This window comes from Culex quinquefasciatus, chromosome 1 (assembly GCF_015732765.1).
Source record: "Culex quinquefasciatus strain JHB chromosome 1, VPISU_Cqui_1.0_pri_paternal, whole genome shotgun sequence".
Classification (NCBI taxonomy): Eukaryota; Metazoa; Arthropoda; class Insecta; order Diptera; family Culicidae; genus Culex; species Culex quinquefasciatus.
The window spans coordinates 87,031,754-87,055,759 of record NC_051861.1 but is presented as its reverse complement, the minus strand read 5'-3'; the positions used below and the strand labels follow the sequence as shown (position 1 = coordinate 87,055,759).

The window sequence follows — 24,006 nt, the reverse complement described above, 5'->3', positions numbered from 1 at the left end:
TATAATAAATAGTCTTTTCATACATTTGCAAGTGAAACAGAATTGCATATATATTATATTGCAAGTTTATATTATTAAATTATGGATAAGCTCCCACCCCACTTTAAGGACACAACCCCTCCCTCCTCTTTCTTTCACCCCCCCCCCCTCACCTCCTCCCCACCAACAAATTTTTGTTAAGCGTAATAAATTCTTTTTAAGTCAAATATTTATTATTTCCTGTTGTGTGTTTCTTTTGTGAGGTCATGCCGTATAACTTGAGACCACCCCCTCCCACTCTTATGGGCATAAATTGCGAATATTTTAATTATTAAATCAAATAACAGAAAAATTAATTTTATCCCCAATATTAATTATGAAGTAAAACGATAAAATACAAACCATATTCTTAAAATTCATTTGATTATAGAGTTTGTGACAGCTTCAGGATATGTTAAAGGTACTTTTATGATGTTTTGTACTAACCAACATAGAACTTAAATGTGGATCAGTTTCATGGATTGATCGCAGAAATTCATCATGCTAAGTCAACATTTTGCTGAATACTTTTTCGGTATCAAACTGAGATTCTCCAGTTTCGCTTGAGAAACTTCGGTACGAATACCTTATTTTGACTAAGGTACTCAATTTTAAATGTAGGCAACAGAAAATTCCAATAAAGTCATTTCGAACTTCTTGAAACCAGGTATTGATTTTTGAAGCGACGATGCCCACGAAGTAGGTAGCAAAGCAAGTGAAATAAACGGGCGCATATGTAGATTGCAGCAAATTTTGATAAAACGTAAATGTTCAAAATGGCATATCTCCGAAAACGCAAAAAATCGCAGGCTGGAAATTCCAGCAATGTTAGATTATAATCCAATCTTTCAAGTGATCTCTTAGTTTCATGTTTAGCATCGGTTAGCAAAAAAAGTACTCGATTAACAAACACAAAAAAATATGATTTGTCAAAAAAATGCTCCAATTATTCGATGAAAACTTCAGTTTTTGGTTTGGAAACAACATTTTATCTATTAACAGTTTCAAAGCTTATCTCATTACCTTTCCAACGATGTATATTTGTCCTAATAAAACATTTAAAATGGCTGAGCTATGTTAAAATTAAACAATCAGCCTTTTTTACGAAAAACGCTTGTTTTTTACTCCATTTTTTGACTTTCAGCTTGCGTATCTCCGTAATGAACAAACTTAGAGCTTTGAAAATTTGGATTTTTCTTAGTTAGAATGTTTACTTTCGAGAAAAAAATACCAAAAAATATTTGGAGAAGGTCACTTTTTTGAAACTTGGCCACCCAATGTACCATAGTGCAATGCCGTGTTAGAGTGGTCCGAAAAATGATAATTTTTGTCCATTTTTACAAAAAACACATAAAAAAAATCATAACTTCGCTCCATTTGAACCGTTTTTGGCTGTCTTGGGCGCAAATAAAAGATTATTAGCTTATCTTTAAGAAAATATAAGAGTTTTGGAGTTTCAGGAATGTGGCAGTGTCAGGACCAAGGGGGCCTATATACATCAACAGGATTCCAAGATATGATTTTTGAAAATAAAATCAGTGTTTTCAACGCGTCGCGCGCAAAAACAAGAATATGACGAAAAAGGTGAAAAACAACCATGCCTAGACATGTTTTTTCTTTAACTTTCATGTGAAACTGCTAAATATATATTCTGGAAACTAGTATTAGTTAATAAAAGAATGATTGCAAAACAATTGAACTGGTGAACTTCAAAGATTTTTTTACATAGAAGTGTTAAAACCAAGTTTTGTTCTGCATGACACGACACACACCCAACTGGCAGTCGCATGATTGTGATGCATGGCGGCATGAAAGTATATCAGAATCTGCATGAAATCTGTCCTCATGCATTTTTTGCGATATAGGAGTAAGACATTTTTGCCCGTTACCGACAATTATCGACATTACCGACGGCTTTTTGGTTGTATTTCACAAAAAAAAACTTAGCAGAACGAGGATTGAACCACAAACTTCTTGGTTATTGATCCGACACGCTACCACCGCGCCATGGACGCTTGATGTAAAGTGAGTGAAAGAGCACCAACATATGCTTCTCTTTGGAGTGTTGCTCAGGGAAGGGCCAGCATTATATGTGTTGGTGAGAACTGCAGATCGTTGAAATTTTTACACGCAGGCAAAAATGATCTACGGGCTTGCTGCAAAAAATGTTATAAAATATGACATTTTCTGCAGCAAATCCAATGTTGCAGATTTTGAGATATATTTTTCCTTTGGGTGTAGCTTTTTCAAAAAACGTTATGAAATATTAAACATGAAACACTGTTTTTTTATAGCTTTTGATGAACATTGGTGCAAACTTAAAAATGAGTATACAAAAGTTACAATCAACTTGTGGTTTTCAAATGAAATGAATAAATTATTTATTTTTTTACTTTAATTTAGATTTTTTAATTTAATCTTCAGCTTTGTCAAGCCTAAGTAAAACCTAAAAAATGCCCCATGCAAAGTTAAAAAAAAATATCGAGTATTGGAGCAATTCTCTACGAAATTTGTCGATTTCAACCATTTTGCCTCCATTTAACGTCTCTTAGACAATTGCAGTGATCCCCGTGTACCGCGTTCAACCGCGTTCTCTGTTTTCTGTACTCGATCAAACACCAGCACCGCGTGTGCACGCGTACAAGCAAACCTAAACTCTGTCGTGTACAGGCTTTACCCGTACACGAACCTCAAGTTTAAACCGAACCTTGCACCTCGGGTACAAACGCCGCAAGGCTGTATATCAAAGGTACTCGTCATCTTGCTTTGCATTAGTGTGAGTGCATGACTCCGTGCCACTAAAACCAAAACAATAACAAAAGAACAATGGACCGTGCCAGGAAAACCAAAACATAAACAATGTCAGTGTCAGTGGAGTGAGAGAGTCAGAGATAGCGATTTTGACAACCGCACTACTACACACTCAATCGCGAGTACCTTAGGTAGAAAGCCATGCAAACGCCGTACAGGCCGACGACGCAGAAAAGAGACAAAAATATTGTCCTCACTCTCCCTCTGCTGTAAAGTGGTGCTTCATTCTCCGCTGCAGTCACACTACAGTGTTTGCCACAGAGAGAGTGAGAAGCAGTCATTTTTTCGTCTCTTTATACGCTCTTCGCTCGCACGGCGTTGTACCCGAGGTGTGCACCCCGTGTTTACACCGCGTGTAAACTTGAGTGCGCCGTGCGGGGAGAACTCGAACATGGTAGCCTGGTGTGTTTGAAGTTCATCTGCACTGAAAACTTGTACGGCGTGTACGGCGTGCGCGCGTTTCGGGAAGACTGGACAATTGTATAGCAAATTTTCTGAACTTTTCAAAAGAATATTTTCAGGATTGGTTAGGGGAACAGCATCTAATTCCAGCGTGCCTCTAATGTTGGCAGGTCAGAACTTTGACATTCAATTAAACCGAATTAAAAAAGTTTTCAGCTTAAATCGAGTGATAAATAGCTCAATAAGAAGTGAGCAAGCAAGTTTCTATCAAAAGTATTCCAAAATTAGTTGTTTAAATAGTGAAAATCAGCAAATTGGATGGAATTAGGAGCGAGTGCTTGACCTGCCAAACATACGAGAATTTCCCCTACTCATGGTCACTATTTAAAAAAACCGATCAACTGCGAAAATTTCGCTAAAGTCACACTTTTGGTGGCTATATTTGCAAACCGAGCATTTTATGAAAAAATCTGTGAAATGCTTTCCGATTGCAAATTCAATTTTATATAACAAAATTAGGTCAAAATTATGATTTTTTTTATAAAAATCACTATATTTTCAAAAAGTCATAACTCGGTGGCAGATTTTTTGACCATGTTTCTCTATAGCTCAAAAGTTGCGCGTTTTTGTTCTCTGAAACAAATACGTATTTTGGGAAATTGAGTTTTAGTGATTTTTTTTTGTGTGCGCCTTTTTTTCTAGATAGATCTCAACAATACCTACATTTTTGCCGAAGACACCAAATTGATCAGAAAATTCACTAGGAAGTTACAGCTGTTTTGTTTGAATATTTACGTACCAGTTTTGTATGGGCAGCTGCCAAAATTATATGAAGGCTTGTATGGGTGAACCAATGACACAATATAGCTTCTTTGGTCATAGGGAAGGCCCCCACAAAGTTTGAGCCAAATCAAAAAATACAAATAAAATCCATTTCATTTTAAAGGTGAGTTGAATTTTGTAAAAAAAAAAAAAAGCATGTACAAAATTTGTAATATGCTTTTTTATTACAATTTTTTGAAACATTAATCTAACTTTACATGTTTTATAATAACATATCAGCAAAGTATAACATTTTTGCACAATATATTGTGTTTTTTACATGGTCAATTGAAAGCGTACAAAATCCCATGAAATTTTATTTTTATTTTCGATCTTCCCTAAATCCGACACAAAATTGTCATTCCTGTTGCGCGACGATGACAACGATGACACTTTTCTTTTGATGATGATACATCGCTTCATTGGATTTTGTCTGTTGCACACGCACACACACCGCCGTCGGTCGTTCGTTCGCTTCGTGATGATAGTCTTCAGTCTTCTCACTCAACAGGTTAGCCCGTGATTGCGGCTCTCTACGTTCTACCTTAGTCTCCTGTCGTCTTTCTACGTCGTTGTTGCTCGGAAAGGTGAAGTGGATAGAGGTTCAGGATGGTCGTCGGATGATTGGAGGCCAGTTCCAGAACAGCGTCCAATTTAATACTAGAGAGAGCACAAACAAGCTCCTCTCGTCTTACACGGCTAGGTATTGTTTTTGCTTTAGGGTGGTCTTTAGTTTGATGATTTTATCGATATTGAATAAAATAGAAAAGAATGCTTCCGATTTCTAAACTAATGATAATTTTCTAGTTGTAAACTGTTTTTTTAAATAAAATAAATTTAATGTTTTTTTGAAACATCTAAATCGTAACCCAAGTTCATTGTCACCTCACCATGCGATTAAGGGGGTGATTTTCCGTTCGTTGATTTCACTCGACGCATCCTGAATATGCTCAGTCAAGGGTGTAAACCTTACACACTCTATGTCTTACCTTAGTTTTCCAGCAAAAAAACTACGATTTATCTTCTGAGGTGAGGTGAAGTTACATTTTCCACTGCATAATAATCGTTGCTGAAAAGAAAATTGGAAAATCGAAGAAATTGGTTAGTTTGAGTGATAAATAATGAATCTTTAAATAAATTGTCAAGTTTTTCTTTTAAAATTTAAACTCAGAAATTCTCCATTTTCCATTTCCATGACATTTCAATCTGTTCCTCAAATGGTTATGATCACATTTGAATGGATTATTATTATCACAACCATCACCACCAGCACCACTAACGTCGCAGCACGTATTTGCCTATTGTCGTGGGAGCTGTTATACTATTATTTATTTCATTGATGCTGCTCTCGTTCCCACAATAATAACACAAACAGAAGAAAAGCACACCAAGACTAGCGTCAAGAAAGGAGTAGGAAAAAAATCTTTTTCTTTTCCTCTTATGCGAATCGGTGCGAAAATCACGGACCAAAAGGAGACAACTTTTATTGTGCACTTGAGCAGCAGCAGCGACACAGCCACACAGCGATAAATATGAAATGATTTTCAACGAATCTCACTCGTTGGCGGGACAGGATCAGGATCTGATCCGTATCCGGGACCCATTCAAGCACGGGGGATAAAGTGCGAGTGACACCCCCACAACAGCAGCAGAATCACAAATGCCAATCCAATCTCCAATCGTCACCGCCGGCACGACGAGTTGCAGTTGTTGAGGTTATGCTAAGTTGGCGTAAATGTCATTTATGGGTTGAAGTTTTGTTAAAAATGTGGCTTTTAAGTAGGTTTTAATTGCCTCTTATTGGGCAATTTTTTTATTTGGTAGAGAATTAATCAAAAATGAAGCAGAAAATTTATTGAAGATTTGGCAATCCTGGTTAAAAGTATGAGTACTTGCTTGAAAATTTAATCAGCAAGAAATCCATGTAGGAAGTCTTGAATGTTGACTAAATTTTGAAATCATTTTTTGATACGTAGTTGGACAGAGATTTGAAGACCTATTTTTTAAAAAATGAAAAAAAAACTGGCAATACTTTGCATGTGGTACAATCGTTTCAATGGAAGACAAATCTGATCCATTCTTAATTTTCTTTGGAAAGTCTTTGTTTATATTTTAAATTTATTTTTTGGTTTAAATCAACGAAATCAAAAGTACCACAACAATCCATCAAAATGGCGTTTACGTCAAGCAAGCGTCACAAAACAGTGTGGTGACATATGTATGATGGGCCACATGGGTGGCGTGAAACGATGTGAATGTGTGATTATGGAATGGTCCTTTGTTAAGGTGGTGTTGGCGGGGCTGCCTTTTAAAGTGCATCGGTGGATAATCTCACACACTTTCAAGGGGATGAGAGTGGATAGGAGCATTAAAATGGGCATTCAATTTTGGGGAAATCAATGCAGTTTTTATTTCTTTATTTTGTATGAGGGTAACTCTACCAACGCACATGAAATCGGGAAAATTTGCTCCGACCCCTCTTCGATTTGTGTGAAACTTTGTCCCAAGGGGTAACTTTTAACGAAATTTTACGAAAAAAAGTTTTGAAAAAGTTAGTTGATCATGGCTGTTCATGGTCACCCGCGACAGACACGGACGACGAAACAAAGAGAAACGCAAAAAGCAACTTTTTCAAAACTTTTTTTTTAAGATCGCGATAACTTGTGATGTTTACAAGCGTTGATATATCAAATTTTTTGTAAGCATCTGCTCTACAACTTTGTAGAACATTATAAGACTCTAAAAAATAACCCTGCAAAGTTAGAAAAAACACGAAGTTTTAAAATGAAATATTTTGTTTTAAATGAAAAAAAAAACGACCCTTATGAGTTAATGTAGATTCGAAAAGTACATAAAATTTCCCGTAAAATGACATGTTCCAACATTTTTTACAGTTGAGTAACGGAAAATGTGAGAATTTTTAAAAGATTTTTAGTGTTTTTTTCGATGAAAAATACGTTTTTTTTGGAATTCTGAGACCCATTATTAATCGGGCGTCTAATTTTATGTCTATCTCATCACCGTTTGAGGCTGCAAATTATTGAAAAACACCTCTTTTTCCACATGTTCAAAATGCAAGGGGTCGTACCGCCCCTCCTTCACGAGATATCAAAAAAAGGACGTCGGATTCGTGATCAGGGGCAAAAGTTACCCCTTAGGACAAAGTTTCAGGCAAATCGAAGTGGGGGGGGGGGGGGTCGGGGCAACTGCTGTGTGAGTTTGCGGAGATTATCCCCCATATAATTTTTCATACAAATTTGGCAGCTGTCCATAAAAAAATGATTTATGAAAATTCAAAAGTCTTTATCATTTGAAGGATTTTTTTGATAGATTTGGTGTCTTAGGCATAGTTGTAGGTATGGATAAGGACCACACTGAAAAAAAATGATACGTGGTAAATTTTTTTCGGTGATTTTTAATTTCAATTTATGTCACTTTAACTTGATTTGCAAAAAAAACATTATTTTTATTTTTATTTTTTTGATGATGTCTTCTAAGACATCAAATTGACGTCGCCGTGCTATCTTGTCGCAACCGCCATTTCGTCGTTCCGAGAAAAACGCGTTTTTATGTTTGACCTTGAATAAACAAACAATAACAAACACGTTTTGTTTGGCTGACCATTTTGTGCATTGTCCCAAAGTTTGGTTAAAGTTGGTTGCCGGATTCCCGAGTTATAATTACAAATGCTTACGGTAGTCTGACCCTTTGACCCTTTGACCAGTTGTCGCACTTACATCAATTTTCAGGGAGTGACAAAATAGCAAAACAAGGTTGAACATACTTGAATATGTAAAGTGACAAAAATACAAGGAGTTTTTTTTCGGATTTCGTTGAATATTTCAGGATTGAAATCGAATTTTTGGGATCTGTGAAGGTCAAAAGGTGAGGCATTGGACAGTGGTCCAGTAGCAATATTAAGTGGAAAAATGGTGAAGTTTTGGAGCTTTGGTGTCTTCAAAAGAGTTGTTATGCATAAAAAGGAGCAACTTTTGGTTTGGTTGAAAATAAGGGTGGTTCACGATTAGGGTGGTTTTGAAAATCTAACTTTTCAGGATTATTTTTAGGGTTTGTTTTGTCTTTTAGAAAGCAACTTTGTCGAAGACACCAAAATTACCTTCAAATGTCTATAACTTTTGACCCTTAAATTGACTTGTCAAAAAATAAAAATGTGTGTTTTTTAGAGCTCTAAAAGTGCCCTCAATTCCACTTTTATAAAACTTAACCCTCAATTGCCACGTTTAAAAAAACTGATTTTTTAACGTTTACTCAGATGCTATCTATAAATTTGGTCGTAGAAGGTGTCAATTACGAGATAAAATTTTGGTATCTTCGACAAAGTCGCTCGGATTGGCAAGCTCAACAACTTTCTAGAAGAAAAAAAAAAATCCAAAAATAATCCTGGAAAGTTAGATTTTCAAAACCACCCTAATTTTCAACTAAACCAAAAGTTGCCCCTTTTTGTTTACAACAACTCTTCTTAACCCTTTCAGGCCTGAATTTTTCTGAGCTGTGTTAATCTACAATTTTGATACCAGTAGTTAATTTTTTCCATGAGTAAACAGAAACAGGCAAAAAAAAGTTACATTTCATTATTGGACGTTCTGGGTCCTCCAAAATGTCCTGGAATACAGATCTTGGAGTCTACCGCCGTAACAAAACGATTCTACCAAGTTTCCGATTATGGTTCATATTGAGTCCATTTGGCAACACTATAAGCTATGTGGATCACTTTTGGGATGTTCTGGGTCCTCCAAAGTGTCCTAGAATACAGATCTTGGAGTCTACCGCCGTAACAACACGATTCTACCAAGTTTCCGATTATGGTTCATATTCAGTGATGTCCCTGGGACCATTTGGCAACACTATGAGCTATGTGGATCACTTTTGGGATGTTCTGGGTCCTCCAAAGTGTCCTAGAATACAGATCTTGGAGTCTACCGCCGTAACAACACGATTCTACCAAGTTTTCAGGATGTTCTAGGTCGTCAAAAAGGCCATTAACAACCACTCAAACATTTTTTTCCTAGGTAGAGAAACTCATAAATTACAACTTTGCTGAAGAATGTTATATGTTTTGAGCTCTGTGTGATTTTATACAACCGAATTTCGGTATGGGTCATATATGACCCATCAGGCCTGAAAGGGTTAAGGCACCAATGCTCCAAAACTTCACCATTTTTTCAGAAAATCAATTTTCCGCTTAATTTTGCGATCTAGACCACTGTGCATTGTGAGCTGCACAAAATGGCGTTCTTAACTCAATTTGGCCCAAAATGCACGTACGACAAGTTAGCACGCATGCCAACTTTTCAGAAATTTCCCGAATGTGCAAAAAATCTTTGACCGAGTTATGAATTTTTGAATCAATACTGATTTATTCAAAACCCGAGCAGACGGAAATAACTTTGATATTTGAAAATACTAGGTCGATAACAATTTATGTTATTTATAACAGGATTTGTTATTCATCGCTATGATTTTTTTGTTATTGGATTGTTATTGTAATAACAGATTAATAATATTTTTTGTTATTTTTCGAACAAGTCTTTGTTATTATTTTTTGTTATTTTAACAACTAATCCGATCATCCCAATAACAGTTGGGGTATTTTTTCCATAACAAAAAATGTTATTCCGCAGTTGTTTTGGCTTTCAACCAATATCAGACCAATAACAAATTTTGTTATGATAACATAAACTGTTATTAAACCGTTTTGCAAAAAATGATTGCTCAAGAAGAATCCATAACACTTTCTGTTATTTTAACAGGATTTGTTAGTGAAATGTTATGAATTTTGTTATTACCGTCTGCCCGGGAAAAAAAGGAATGTGTTTTCAAAGTTATAGCCATTTTTAGGTAACTTTTTGGAAAATAGTCGCAGTTGATGTTTTCCATTGATTGATTGATATTGATGTTTTCTAAGCCTCACCCAAACAACCCACCATTTTCTAATCACAATCGATGACTTTTCACCTCAATTTTAAATACTAGCAACTTTCATTTATTCTTGAAATATTGTAGCTTTCACTGTTCACTGATTACAAATGTAAGAGATCCTACATGTACAAAAGGGAAAAGGGCCAAGACGGATATTTCAAAAGGGCGTATAACTCCTGATCAAATTCAAATTAAAAATATTTTTTTAAGATTTTAAAACAAGTATTCGGTGCAATTTTGTAAATGTCAAAAATTTGCAAAACATAATTAAATTTATAAAAATCGGTTTTGGTCTGATGCACCATATCCCTTCTCCTGCGTGGCTTTATTGCCATATTTCAACTTTTTGTATGGCGCGTGGTTTTTCACCAGATCCCCTCCCTCTAAAGAGGCCACGTGGTTTATGCACGAGCCCTCACCAAAATTATTTCTTTTTAATTTTACACTAAAGTTCACTTTAAAACTGCTTCTGAAAGAAATGTGCATAAAGGTCTTAAAATAAACTTTGTTAGCTTTATACAAGCTCTATGTTTCATAAATAAATGAAAATTTTGTCTCAATGGTCATCAGACACTTTTGCAACATGTTGACGAATGAGTTCATGAGGTTGAAGTCTTATTTGTGAAAAAATACGAATTTAAAAATAGACTTCTTCAAAACTCAAATTGAAGGGCTACCTCATTTCAAATCAGCCTAATTTTCCCCTGAACTCTGTGCTAAAAATTCCTCCCAACATTCCAGCATCACACCTTAATTAGATCTTTTCGGTTCGCCTAACGCTCCAACAGAGGTGACTGAAAAATACCTTTGATGACCAGCTCATCACATCCTGCCGGAAAATCTCTGCTGTTGCTTCTTCTTCCGTTGAAACTTTAAAAGCAACCTCAGGAATTTGAGCCGGAATGCTGCTTTTTTTACTTACCTTTGATGAGGACTCGTTTAAGGTTTAGCTTGTCCCTGTTTTTCGTCGCGTTTGGAAAATCGATTTTCCGCCATGTAGCGAAACCAATTCAATTAAGATTTAATATCGGAACGAAATCATGTCACACGTGGGGCACACCGACACGCACATTTCCACCAGTAGTGGCGTGGAAGTCGGTTGGAGCATCCCAGATTTTTTCGGGGGAGGTGCAAGTCAGGGTTGTCAAATGCATTTGAAAGTTGATTTTTCCTACAAAATTGAATGAGAAAAATAAGACTTGCGTACAAGTTTGCATGAAATGTTACGAGAATTTTGCTGTTTTTTCATATTTTAAACAAATTTGATAACTTTTTGCATCCCTCCCTCGTCAAACAAACCGGAACAGGATAAATCCAAATTTCAAGTCGATTTCAGGGATGGTATTTTCTCGTTTCCTCGCCGATGGCGAGGGCTTTTAGATATCGTCCCTCGCTCAAAATCATCAAATTTTCGGCGTTCTCCCAAAACTGCATCAAGAGAGCGAATCGAAAACGAAGCCGATGAAATAGCGAGCAACGAACAAACCGATGCGTAAGACGGAAAAAAATCTCTCACACAGCCAGTCCCCTCGCTCAAAAAGCAAGAGAAAGAGCAATCGTGAAATTCTCTCGCCCGTAAGCCCTGTAGAAATGAGTTCATTTGTGTGCGTGAGCTCCAGTGTATGTATACAGCAATTTCGTGTGCGTGTCTCTCCGGTTGGAACGATAGTTCCATCGGAGCCAGCGATAGGGTATTTCTCGTCGATGTGATGGGCTTTCGATATTCGCGATAGCAAGCCGACCATCACTCGGCTGCGAAAGAGAAGAGAAGTTTTAAGAGACGAGGAACGCACCGAAACATGCATCAATGATAGTGCGATGGTGATGGTTTACCTACCCTGGTCGATTTGCGTGAGTAAACACGGAAATACTTTGCTCAGCGTTATACACGCGGTGAAAGCACGCAAGCAAATCGGCCTGCGGCTATAAATTCACGATGATGGCACCTGATGATATCGTTACACGGCGTTGATGATGACAGGGCTGATTAAGGGGGATGGCTCTGGACAGGGTAAATCGTTCTGGGCCCCTCGGCGAAAACACTTCATCGTCCATGGGGTTGCAGTCGGGAAATTCAACGCAAAAATTGCGTTGGAAATTTCTCGTTAAATTTCTGAGCAAACTTGTTCGAGAAACGCCTAAAAGTATGCTATTTTAAGAGTCAATAGGGATTTTTTTTGCAAACAATGTTGCATGCAACTTTCTAGTGAATTTAATGTGACTATAAATCGATAACACAACAAGCTTATTTTAACATAATAAAACGTGTGACAACTTTTGCTCCATCCTCAAATAGCTTCAAAATCTCCCAAAAGTCCTCAGCAAAACATCTTGACCCCCTCTCCCATCACCACTCCTCCCAGCCAGTAAAAGTTGTTATTTCTATTAGCATCTTGTTATTATGACCTCTCGCCAAATTGCTCAATCGGATTGGGGCGGAAAACTTTTCTGCGGTGGAAATGGTGGTGACGACGACTTTGTCGGAAAAGTCGGTCATTAGAGTGTATCAATTTCAGGAGGGGAAACTTTTGATGAGATTTACTTCTTTGCCGTTGTTTCAACCTTATTGAGATATTTGCTACTTTAAAGATCAATTCAAAAAATAATCCCCTTAAATTAATCAAAAATCCACCTAATGAAGCACCCTAAAGTCGGTCAATGGAGGTTTACCGGAAAATTCCGATGAACTTTCTCCGGACATCAATTGGGGTTTTCTACGAATTAGTGCTTCAAACCTGAAGATGATGAAGTAGGAAAATTGGCTGCATCAATTTGCGGCTTCTTCCTGAGGTCATTGTGCGGAGGCTTTTCACTCTTTGTGGTGAAAATTGTAATCCGATTACACAATCGTAGCTCTGGCAAGCAACAAGCTGTTTGTAATTGTCCTTTCCAGTTGACCTGTTTTTGTGGAAACTTTTCCGGGAGAGGTGAGGAAGTGTGGAGAGGTGTTGTTGTTTGAGGATTTCAGGAGTTTTTGATCTTTTCAATTGGCTTCACTAGGGGAATTCTTCAAGTGGTACTCTTCTGCTTTAAATTTGGAAGTAAAAAATCTTGAGTTATTTCAAGCTTCCTGTATATTCACTTCCAAACTAAGCAAATAACTGGTTCGAATTTCATCAAATGCTGCAACTGGCAGCATAATTACAGAATATTCTCTGCACTTCCTCCTCACTTGTTAACTGAGTGTCTGCTTGCATCCAGTGTGCACTCCAATCAACACCTTTTGCAAGAATATGTTCATCGAACTGGACGTTCAACAAGTCCCGGTTCCACAGACTCAACACGGCGTCTCGGGACACGCTCAAGCAGCCAGCGAGCGTCGTCGTAAAGGACAACGTAATCCGATATATTACACTCTTGAAGATTCCATCATTTCACTCTTCTCTCGTCGTGAGGTCCTTAACCCTTGATGGTCCACTGCGTGGAACAAATGAAAAACTTTACGTTTTAAGCCGGATAGTAGACTTTTTTGAAAATATTTGTTTAAGGGTTGAATAATTAAAATGAATTAGTCCTTCGCTAAGATATCTAAATTTGTAACATTGACAAGACTCATAAATGGTTTATCTTTTAGTGATTTTCACGCTCAAAAATGGCAGGTTTCAGAACATCAAATTTGACGGAAATGTGGATAATGTCAAAATAGCTCTAAATTTCTCTAAATTATTCATATCACGCTAATCAATTGAAAACTCATAAAATTTAAAAGTTTTCGTATAGCAATTCCATGTGAAAAGAGCCTAAACCAAAAAAAAAAAGTTCTCCGATCGGGCTCAAAACTTTTATGGGGATTCCTTGGCCAAAATTAATAGACCTCTATTTTTTGTTTGGCTATTAGGGTGACCTACACTGTGGTCACAAAAATGACAATTTTCGTCATTTTTCGCGAAAACCACTTTTTTCAAAAAATCATATCTCTGAGTCATTTTAACCGATTTTAGCTGTCTTAGATGCAAAAGAAAGGTGCTTTTTCACTTTTTTCACTTAAACTGCGAAAACTGCAAAATTTCAGCAATGTTTCAATACATGTTTGGGTATCAACATTTTTGTGATTGAAAGACGCAACTTTTGGTACCAAAACATGTAAAGGTCATCGCTAAAATTTTAAAGTTATTGCAGTTTTAGTGAAAAAAGTTGTTTTTTTGCCGATTTCGTAATATCCCTGTTTTCGCGCGTGGCGCGTCGAAAAACTTAGTTTTTATTTTGAAAAAATAAACATGTCTCGGGAACGTACCATTCAACTTCGCCAATTATTTTTTTTATATTTTATGTGAATTTTTTCGAGGTATCCGATAAAAATAATTTCAGACATAGGCTCTTTGGTCCAGACACGATCAAATCGCCATTTCTGGAGTTTTTTTTTTGAAAAGGACCAATAAACCAAATTTTCAGTTTTTGCTTTTTGGGTGTTTTTCAATACCCCTGACTCAAGGCGGTTTCAAAAACACCCAAAAAGCAAAAACTGGAAATTTGGTTTATTGGTCCTTTTAAAAAAAAACTCGAGATTTTATATTTTCATACGTTGAGCTTTATTTTTAAACTTCTTGCTATTTTTTCAAATAGCCAGTCTAATAACCTTTCTTTTGCGTCTAAGACAGCTAAAATCGTTTGAAATGACGCAGAGATATTTTTTTTTGAAAATAGTGGTTTTTGCGAAAAGTTATGAAAATTGACATTTTTCGAACCACCCTAGCCAGATGTAGGTTACCTTAATGGTCAAACAAAAAATACGGGTCTTATTATTTTGGCCAAGGAACTCCCAGAAAAATGTTGAGCCCGATAGGAAAACTTTTTCTCGGTTTAGGCAAATGATGAAGTATTTATAATTTTTTTTATTTCATAGAATTGATTTGAGACAATTGATAAATTTTACGGAATTTCACGCTAATCTACAAATTTTACACTGTCTTCGCGGACAAAATTCGTGAAAATTCTACTACCGTAGTCATACCCAATCCAACTTTTAGAAAGTAATTTTGTAAATATTAGTGGAATAAACACGTAAAATGTAAAAAATAGGTATCTAAATAATCAAAAATCTATAACTCGAGAACGTAAATTTTTACCAATTTGGTTTTTCGGCATAATTGTAGGAATAAATTTGAACAATTTTCTCCCTGGGACCTGTCTCGGTGGAGTCGCTGGTAGGCAGTTGGACTAACAATCCAAAGGTCGTCAGTTTGAATCCCGGGGTGGATGGAAGCTAAGGTGTAAAAAGAGGTTTGCCTCAACAACCAAGCCTTCGAGTTTCGAGAAGGAATCTCGCAATCGAGAACGCCACACGGCTTGTCTAAAGGTTATTTTTATCGAACTAGAATGAACCTCGCTAATTCACCCTGGAGCTTGTTGAGGGGACTGTCCTGAGTCAGGGAAACTGTTTTCCAAAATAATCTATCGGTGAAAATTGATTTCATCTCATTTTTAAATTTTTATACCATAAATATTAGCCAAAAACTCGAAAAAGTGCCAAAAATCTCACTAAAATTAGGATATTTTTTGGTCTTTTTTGATCAAAACATTAGTTTTGAACTCTCTGAATATGTTTTAACATCCTACACCATGGACAATTGTTTATCTTGGTCGTCAGGTTCGATAAAAGCTGCAAAATAGGTATTTTCCAAAAAAAATTCTATTTCATCTGGAAATAGCAATTTCCCTCGTGTTTAACATAACTGATTGTGTAGATTTGTAGCAAATAAAATCTAGAATACATTTGCCGAAGAGAGATTAGTATTACATCGAATCTCTCAAAAGTTAATCCAATTGTAGTGTACAAAAAAGTGCAAATTTTCAAAATTCTGTGATATTAATTCATTTTTTGTCCTTAACAGCTACTTCGATCATTTTTAGTTGGAAAAATCACACATCCTCAGATGAATTTTAATCTTATTTTATTTGTACAAAATAAACAAGTTGACAAAATATTGTACATCTTTCAAAATTCGGCTAGGTGACGTAAGTGTATTATTGAATATAAATGTTATATTTACGGTGTTCCAATACAACAATTCCCACGCAAACGGTATGGACCAAAACACAAGTGCCCGGATCGGCCTCTTAATTGGTCTGGAATTCTCCACCCCAAATTACAGTTCACATAACTCTGTTTGGCTATAAGGGTGGTTCATACCGTGTCAGGGTGGTCCAAAAATGAAAAAGTTGACGATCTTTGCAAAATTTTTTTTTTTTCAGAATCATTACTTGATGTCGTTCAACTGAACTATTTTTTTAAAATCCAATCAAGTCACCTTTCTTTTGCAAACCGGTTAACTATAATCGGTTGAAACTGCGTCAAGTAACGGTTTTACAATAAAGTGTTTTTATTTTTTTGCAAAAATCGTCAATATTTTCATTTTTGAACCACCCTGACACTGCATGAGCCACCCTAATGGCCAAAACAGAGTTTTGTGAACTGTAATTTGGGGTAGTGAATTCCAGACCACATAAGAGGCCGATCCGGGCATTTGTGTTTTGGTCCATACCGTTTGCGTGGGAATTGTTGTATTGGAACACCCTAAATATAACATTTATATTCAATAATACACTTACGTCGCTAAGCTGAATTTTGAAAGATGTACAATATTTTGTCAACTTGTTTATTTTATACGAATAAAATAAGATTAAAATTCATCTGAAGATGTGTGATTTGTCCAACTAAAAATGATCGCAGTAGCTGTTAAGGACAAAAATAAATAAATATCACAGAATTTTGAAAATTTGCACCTTTTTGTACACTACAATTGGATTAACTTTTGAGAGATTCGATGTAATACTAATCTCTCTTCGGCAAATGTATTCTAGATTTTATTTGCTACAAATCTACACAATCAGTTATGTTAAACACGAGGGAAATTGCTATTTCCAGATGAAATAGAATTTTTTTTGGAAAATACCTATTTTGCAGCTTTTATCGAACCTGACGACCAAGATAAACAATTGTCCATGGTGTAGGATGTTAAAGACGTATACAGAGAACTCAAAACTAATGTTTTGATCAAACAAGACCAAAAAATATCCTAATTTTAGTGAAATATTTGACACTTTTCGAGTTTTTGGCTAATATTTATGATATAAAAAATTAAAAATGAAATAAAATCAATTTTCACCGATAGATTATTTTGGAAAACAGTTTCCCTGACTCAGGACAGTCCCCTCAACAAGCTCCAGGGTGAATTAGCGAGGTTCATTCAAGTTCGATAAAAATAACCTTTAGACAAGCCGTGGCCAGGGCAATGCTGTAGAGCGAATAATTTGATTTTTGATTTATTTACTTCCCCTTTATCGCAAAATCGATTTGCACAAAACACTTTTTTTAAATAACAATTATAAAATATGATTCAGAATTTTTGAGTCAACTTTTTACCAACTGGAAATTATTTGACAGTTTTGCAAAACTGTTATTGAAATAATCAAGATATTTTGAAATCTCTAAAAACATGACCAACAATAAATATAATTTAATTTTGAAAACCAAAAACTACATTTTCGATAACGTACCGTTTCCTGGGGGTGAAACGGGACATGAGGCTACTACGGACAGTTGTTTAAACCTTGTTACTGCACAATATTTGAATGTTTTTAGTTAGTTTCGGATAACAACCAAGAACAAGAACAACAGGAACAGTGCATCGTCTTCCAAATCACAAGCTTTTAATGTTCTAATAACAACTTTCACAAATTAGACTGCAGTCTCGATTCATCCCAGTTGATGGTACACTGAATTTGAAACAACTTTACCCATGTCTGAATTATTTGTTTTGAGCAATTCTCTACGTTTTCACAAACAGTCTTTCGTTGTATTTTTTTACTTGACTGAAATTGAGTGCATAATTGGCAAAGGGAGCGCGTGGTCGTAAAAAAATGTTCGGAGTGAAAAGTGATTTTTTTTGTGCGTGCCTTTTGTTTCGCCGTGAATTGTGATATAGTTTTCGATAAAAACGATCCGAGTTCGTTAGGTTTATCGCGTAACAAAATTATTTTGATTCATCAAGAACGTCGTGTGGTGCGCGAGTCTTTTTTGTGTTGAAAAGACCTTCCCATATCTCCGTAGCTCGGAGGGCTCGACGTCGATTGTTTGTGTGTTAAGCCCGCTCCATAGCATCGTAGCTCGAGAGGCAACGAAAATCAATACCTTATCTAGCTAACAGAAAGAAGATCGGAAGGCACTTGATGATTGAGTTCGTCGCGTCTATTCCGTAACAAATTCATGAACTAAATGATTATACAATTAAAAATTAGATTCCGCTATCATTGCAGCATTGCGTTTAACACCTCATTTTATAAATAAATATTATTTGGTTTTATCTTTCCACAGCCGGCTGTCTAAGATTAAACCATTTCATTGAAAATTTAACAACAGTTAAACGGGAAATGTCTCACCCGCAGCAACCGATTGTTTGCCTTGAGAATAAAACATAATACCTTTCAACAAACACTATGATTTTGGGTCGCATCACCATCTTCAATGATGAATCCTGACCAAACACCCTATCCTACTAACAAGTTTTCAGGTTCCTGGCGCTCGAGCGCGCTCGTGGGGTGTAAGCACAGAGTAAATCAGCTACCCTAGTAGCAACCTGCGCTAACTAACATTCTCGTCCCTTAAAATCGAGATCTACAAACTGACATGGCGGGCGCCGTTGGTGGCCAATGACTGTTACCTATTCGCAACTGATCTTGTTCTGGAAATCATGGTGTTTTATCTTTTCGGCGCATTCATACATGCTGTTGATAAGGGAAATACCACTTGATAGTCGAAGCTTATGCTCAGTAGTGTTGAAAGGATATTACGGTTCTGTTCAGCAACGGAGAAGGACAACCATGGGTGGTCTCTCATGATCATGCTCATGCTCATTTTTTTACTTGACTGAAATTTTTTCTATGGATTTCATATGTTCAAATAAGCCATTTTTCATCATTGTTTTCTCCTCACAATTTTGGGGGCTTTCCATAGAAGTTTCTATGTAAATATTCGAACTTTTGTATTATGAGAAAAGATTTCGGTGTCTTCAGCAAAGTTGTAGGTTATGATTAGAACTATTCGGAAATAATAGAAATTTTGAAATTGATTTTTATCACAAAATTAACCCTCTTCGATATTTTTTGAAATTTGGTATGACAGACGTTTTGCTTTTTCCAAAATTATTAAATAAAAAAAATAAAATTTCCGGAAATTCCATCTAGAAAAATAAATAAAACATTTAAATGAAATTTCCTGTTTTTAAACCTTTGCATGACAATATCTCAGCAACTAAGGGTCGTGTCAACAAAGTTCATAAAAGCAAAATATAAAGAATTTTCTCAGCTATTCAAAAACATTTTTTTGAAATGTGGGCAATTATGAGCACTAATTTCAAAAAATGAATAACTGTGACTATTTTTTAAAAAGTTAGGTACCTGAAAATGGCGTTAACTTGAAAACGGTGCACTTTATCAAAATTTCACTGTATTACTTTTCGATTGCAAATTCGATTTTACATCAAAATATGAAGATGAAATATTCTAGTATTTTTTTGCAAATCAAGTATTAGCATAGCATAGCATAGCATTGGTGTCTACCCGTAGCTGCTACTTCGTTATTGACCAGGACCCCCAAACATTGCTCCGTGGACCACAGATGAAAAGTAGGAACCAATCATCACCCCTTCGCAATTTTCAAAGGTCCCTATCGTGCTGATCAATACCGACGCCGGCCACGACCAGTGGTAAGACACGGGGAAGTGGATGGGAATGTTAGCCGATACTTGAGTGATGGGACCGCCAAATCGACTGCGTCTCCGACAAAGTATCACATGAGTTTTGAGGGGTTAGTAAGATGGGTATGAGGTCAGGATTCACTGTGGTAGGTGATGTGACCATGAGCAATTTGTTTATCGGTTGAAATTTTAAAAATCTTAGGCAGCTGGCTGCGGAAAGATACCTATCTAGGGATTTAAATATAGTATTAATTCGACCGCGATTCTCCAGAAATTCTCCGTCGGCGTGCCTTCCGATCAAAGGTGATGTAGGAAGGGCTTCATTCATTAAAATTATTTTATATCATAAGCCTTAAAACATATCCGTCGACGTGCCTTCCGATCCTCGATGATATGGAAAGGACTTAATCCAGCAATACGACTTGCTTGTCTCAAAAACAAAATCGGATCGTTTCTATCGAAAACTATATAAAGAGAACAAAAATAAAATTCATCGGCCAACGCACGCGCGAACAAAAAATAAATGAAAAAAGAAGAAGAAGAAATCCAATCACCCCATGTACACAAATAGCGACACAAAAGAGACGGAAAATAACACGAAAAAAAACAGGACTGCGCGTCCACACAGGCACCGCACTACTCATTTTTTTGCAAATCAAGTATTAGTGTCAAAAAGTGAAATTTGAAATCACCATGAAAATTTTATCGTTTATCATTTTGTTTAAGTGTAGTCCTTATCTATACACCCAAAACTGGCAGCGCTAGTCCGAGAGAATGATGGTCTCGAGTCGAGAGAATAGTGGTACCATTCACGGACGCAGAGAATACAGCTCGAGATGGGCGATAGAACTATTCTCTCGAGGTTCATTTGCAAAACAAGTTCATCCGTCAAACAAAAAACCAAAAGTGTCGACAACGGGAATCGAACCAGAGACCTTTGACAAACCAATCCAATGACTTAGCTGCCTCGGCCACCACAGCTTGGTGACCATGGAGAAGTCAGAAGTCGATGTATGACACTTGTTGGAGATTTATTGATTCAACTAACGAATGAACTCATTTGTTATGATGGTGTGAGTTGGTACCAATATTCTATCGATTTTGGCACTGAGCCCTCAATAAATTTTGAGAGAACGATTATCTCGATTCTGAATTTTGGGTGTACCTACAACTGCCAAAGACCCCAAATCGGTCAAAAATTTCCTTCAAGAGATACAGAATTTTGAATTTTATATATCATTTTTGTATGGACAGCTGCCAAATTTATATTGAACATTATATGGACAAACAAATGATGCAAAATGGCTTCTTTGGGCATACCGAAGGCACCAACAAAGTTTCAGGTGGAATCAAATTACAAAAATTACAAGTGTCGACAAATGCCGAGATTACCGAGCAAGTTTTGGGAAAATATTTATTCTCAATTTAAAATAAGTTTTTTTTTTAAACAGAAAATTTGAGGGTTAAAATCTCACGTACTCGAACGCCAAGCAAACGCGCTGCATATAAACTATCTTGTTATAGAGTGGGAGTGTTAGAGCAAAAGGAGTGCAGAGGGGGTGTGTGTGTGTCTTTACTGTTATTGCATCATTGCATAAATGATGATGATCGTTTCTCTCCGATGCGTCCAAGTGCCCCTGGTCGAAGTCAACCCCCCGCCTGCCGGTTCGATATGCGCTTCGTCGTCTTCAATAGCTATAAAATTTTAATCAAAACTCTCGCACCCTTCTGCTTCTCGCAGCAAAATGGAACGATTTTCCGATTTTCCTTTCAATTGAAGCTTAAGGTCTAAGGGGGTGGTAGTTCATCAGCTCTCTAACTTGCTTATCACCTTTGAATCTGGGTTTAGCCGTCGATGCCCTGCCTCGATTGGGTTCATTTAATCGGTTATTTAAGATTCCAATTAGCCTGCCATCCTAGGACCCCCCTCGAGGACAGGTTTTCCAGTGACTTTACCCGAGCGAGTGTCTCTTCTGTAAAGCATGAAGGATTGTTAAATTGAATAATTAAATAAATTCATGCTGCCAAAACGCTTTTACGTGTGGTGAATCTGAGTTTTGAGAGAGAGTCAAATGCGTCAATTGAATTACGGAGGGGCTCTTTATGAGGGTAGCAAGTTTTGGTACAAGGATTTGGGTAATAAACTATTTGAAGAACAATTGATAATTTGGTGAATTTTTCTTAGTTATCTTCTTAGTAAGACTTCTATTAAACAAGAAAACGTATAGTTTTTCGTAAAAATTATAAATTGCAAAAAAAGAAAAAAAAAACACGTGAAAAGTTGAATCTTCCACCTTGGAACTACTACTTGGTGTTAATCCCTAGAAGCCAACCCAGTGCGACATTCCAATTAAGGGTGAAGATGACCGTCGTCTTCTTCGAATTTCCTGAACCGTGAGTGGTCCTTCAAATTCCTGTCGTCCTAGCCCAAAGCCAAACACTCTACCGACTAGCTTGACACTGTCATCGAGTCTACGGCCAAAGTGTGTTTACCAGCCAGAATTGTCTGCCTCTTTTGGGAAAAGAAGGGGGTGGCGAAAATAAAATCTTCTTCAGAAAAAAGCATGAGAGGAGGAAAATCCAAAGAAAATTGCACTTTAATTGATTTCGAAAATGTGATTTATTGCCTGCGGTGCAAGCGGCGGTGTTGGCGGCAGGAGAAAAAACGTTGAAATGATTACTGCTGGCAACACTGCATCCGCCCCGGCCCAGTCACAGCTTCGTAATCCCACCCTAGTTCTGGTGAAGTGATTTAGACTAGGGAAGCAGCTAAATCGAAACGCATAAACTAGTCTAGAGGAAGGAACGTGTCTTCTGCAGGGCAGCATAAATATCAAAAGAAATATGAAAATTTGTTCAAAAATTTGAAAGTTGTCTTTATTTTAAATTTTGATTTTTTTTCAAACTATTTTCAACTTTAATTGAAAAACTTACATTGTCAAACTTAACAATCCTCCCCTAAACTCCGTGTAGTTTCCGTGAAGTGTATCCTACTTTACCACTCCCTTGAATAGTAATTTTGGATGAAGAAGATCGTTTAAGGCGCGGCTGACAGCCCGGTTCAACGAAACAATGAAAAGGTCGGTTTGCTAAATTGCACAACTGGAAGCCAACTAGTCGGTAATGAGCAACTGCGCACTGCAGTGCACAGTCTTTGGAAGTGTCAAGTGGATGCTTTAAATGTGGATGAATGAAGTTGGAGAGAATGTTGTGGTCACCTTAACCCTCTACAACCCAACCCCGCCTTTAGACGGGCTTCGGTTGAAAAAATCGCCTAAAATCCATTATTCAATCAATTTTTGATTTTTAAAAAGCATTGAAAAGAAGGAATCCTAATATTTTAGAAAATGTATAAGTTGGAAGTTTTACTTGTATTTGCCAACGTTTTTGAAAATGTATTTTTTTAGGGATCAACTTTGGCTGTGTTTTTGACTAACATTTCCTATATTTTAAGTAAAAAGAAGTATGAACTATTTTTTCTAGTGTCCCAGACTATGCCTCTACACATTTTTTTTTAATTCAAATGGTAATGGTGTCATTTTATAGTAGAAAATGTTAAAACGAGCAAAAAATGGAAAAAAGTTACTGTAAAAACATGAAAAAGTTAGATAGGCAAAATGTAATGATAGGAGGTGGTAGAATAGCCAAATTGTATTGTACGATCAGTTCCTAACTGGACTCGGTCGTTGGAAACGATCGTCGGCTCAACGACCGTCGAAATAGGCGGTGGGCCAGATGAGGACATAAAAATGTCACAACCTCTCCCCCCTCACTTCGTCTCGCCATCCAGCTGCAGCTTTGTTGACAAAGAAACAGTGCGCGCGGTCGCATGATGGCTGCATCGTGCCAGAATTAGGGGTGATCATGTAGTTAAAAATAACACTTTTTTCAAGAAAAATAAGATTTTTCCGATTGAATTAAAAATTTGGAACTTTGGAATAACATTATTACACTTTGTACAACTTTGTAGAACATTATTACACTTTAAAAAATAACCCTGCAAAGTAAGAAAAAAACACAAAATTTTAAAATGAAATTATTTGTTCTAAATGAAAAAAAATGACCCTTCTGGATCAGTGTAGATTAGAAAAGTACATTAAGTTTCCTTTAAAATGACATGTTCCAATTTTTTTTTGCATTCGAGTAACGGAAATGGGAGAAAATCAAAAACTTTTTAAGTGATTGATTTTTGAAGTGATTTTAAGTGATTTAAGTTTCAAATTATTGAAAAACACATCTTTTTCCGCATGTTAAAAAATTAAAAGGGTCGTACCGCCCCTCCGTCACGAGATATCGAAAAACAGACCTTGGATTCGTG

The 24,006-nt window shown here is 36.6% G+C and overlaps 1 long non-coding RNA gene across 1 annotated transcript in view; it reads right to left on the bottom strand.

Moving 5' to 3' along the window:
* Positions 1-4,367: 4,367 nt before the first annotated feature.
* The window catches only part of LOC119765438, a 62,099-nt gene continuing 42,460 nt past the window's right edge, over positions 4,368-24,006 (bottom strand). The window contains exon 3 of the long non-coding RNA XR_005276725.1: positions 4,368-5,122. This is a non-coding gene — a long non-coding RNA (uncharacterized LOC119765438). The remainder of the gene's footprint in view (positions 5,123-24,006) is intronic.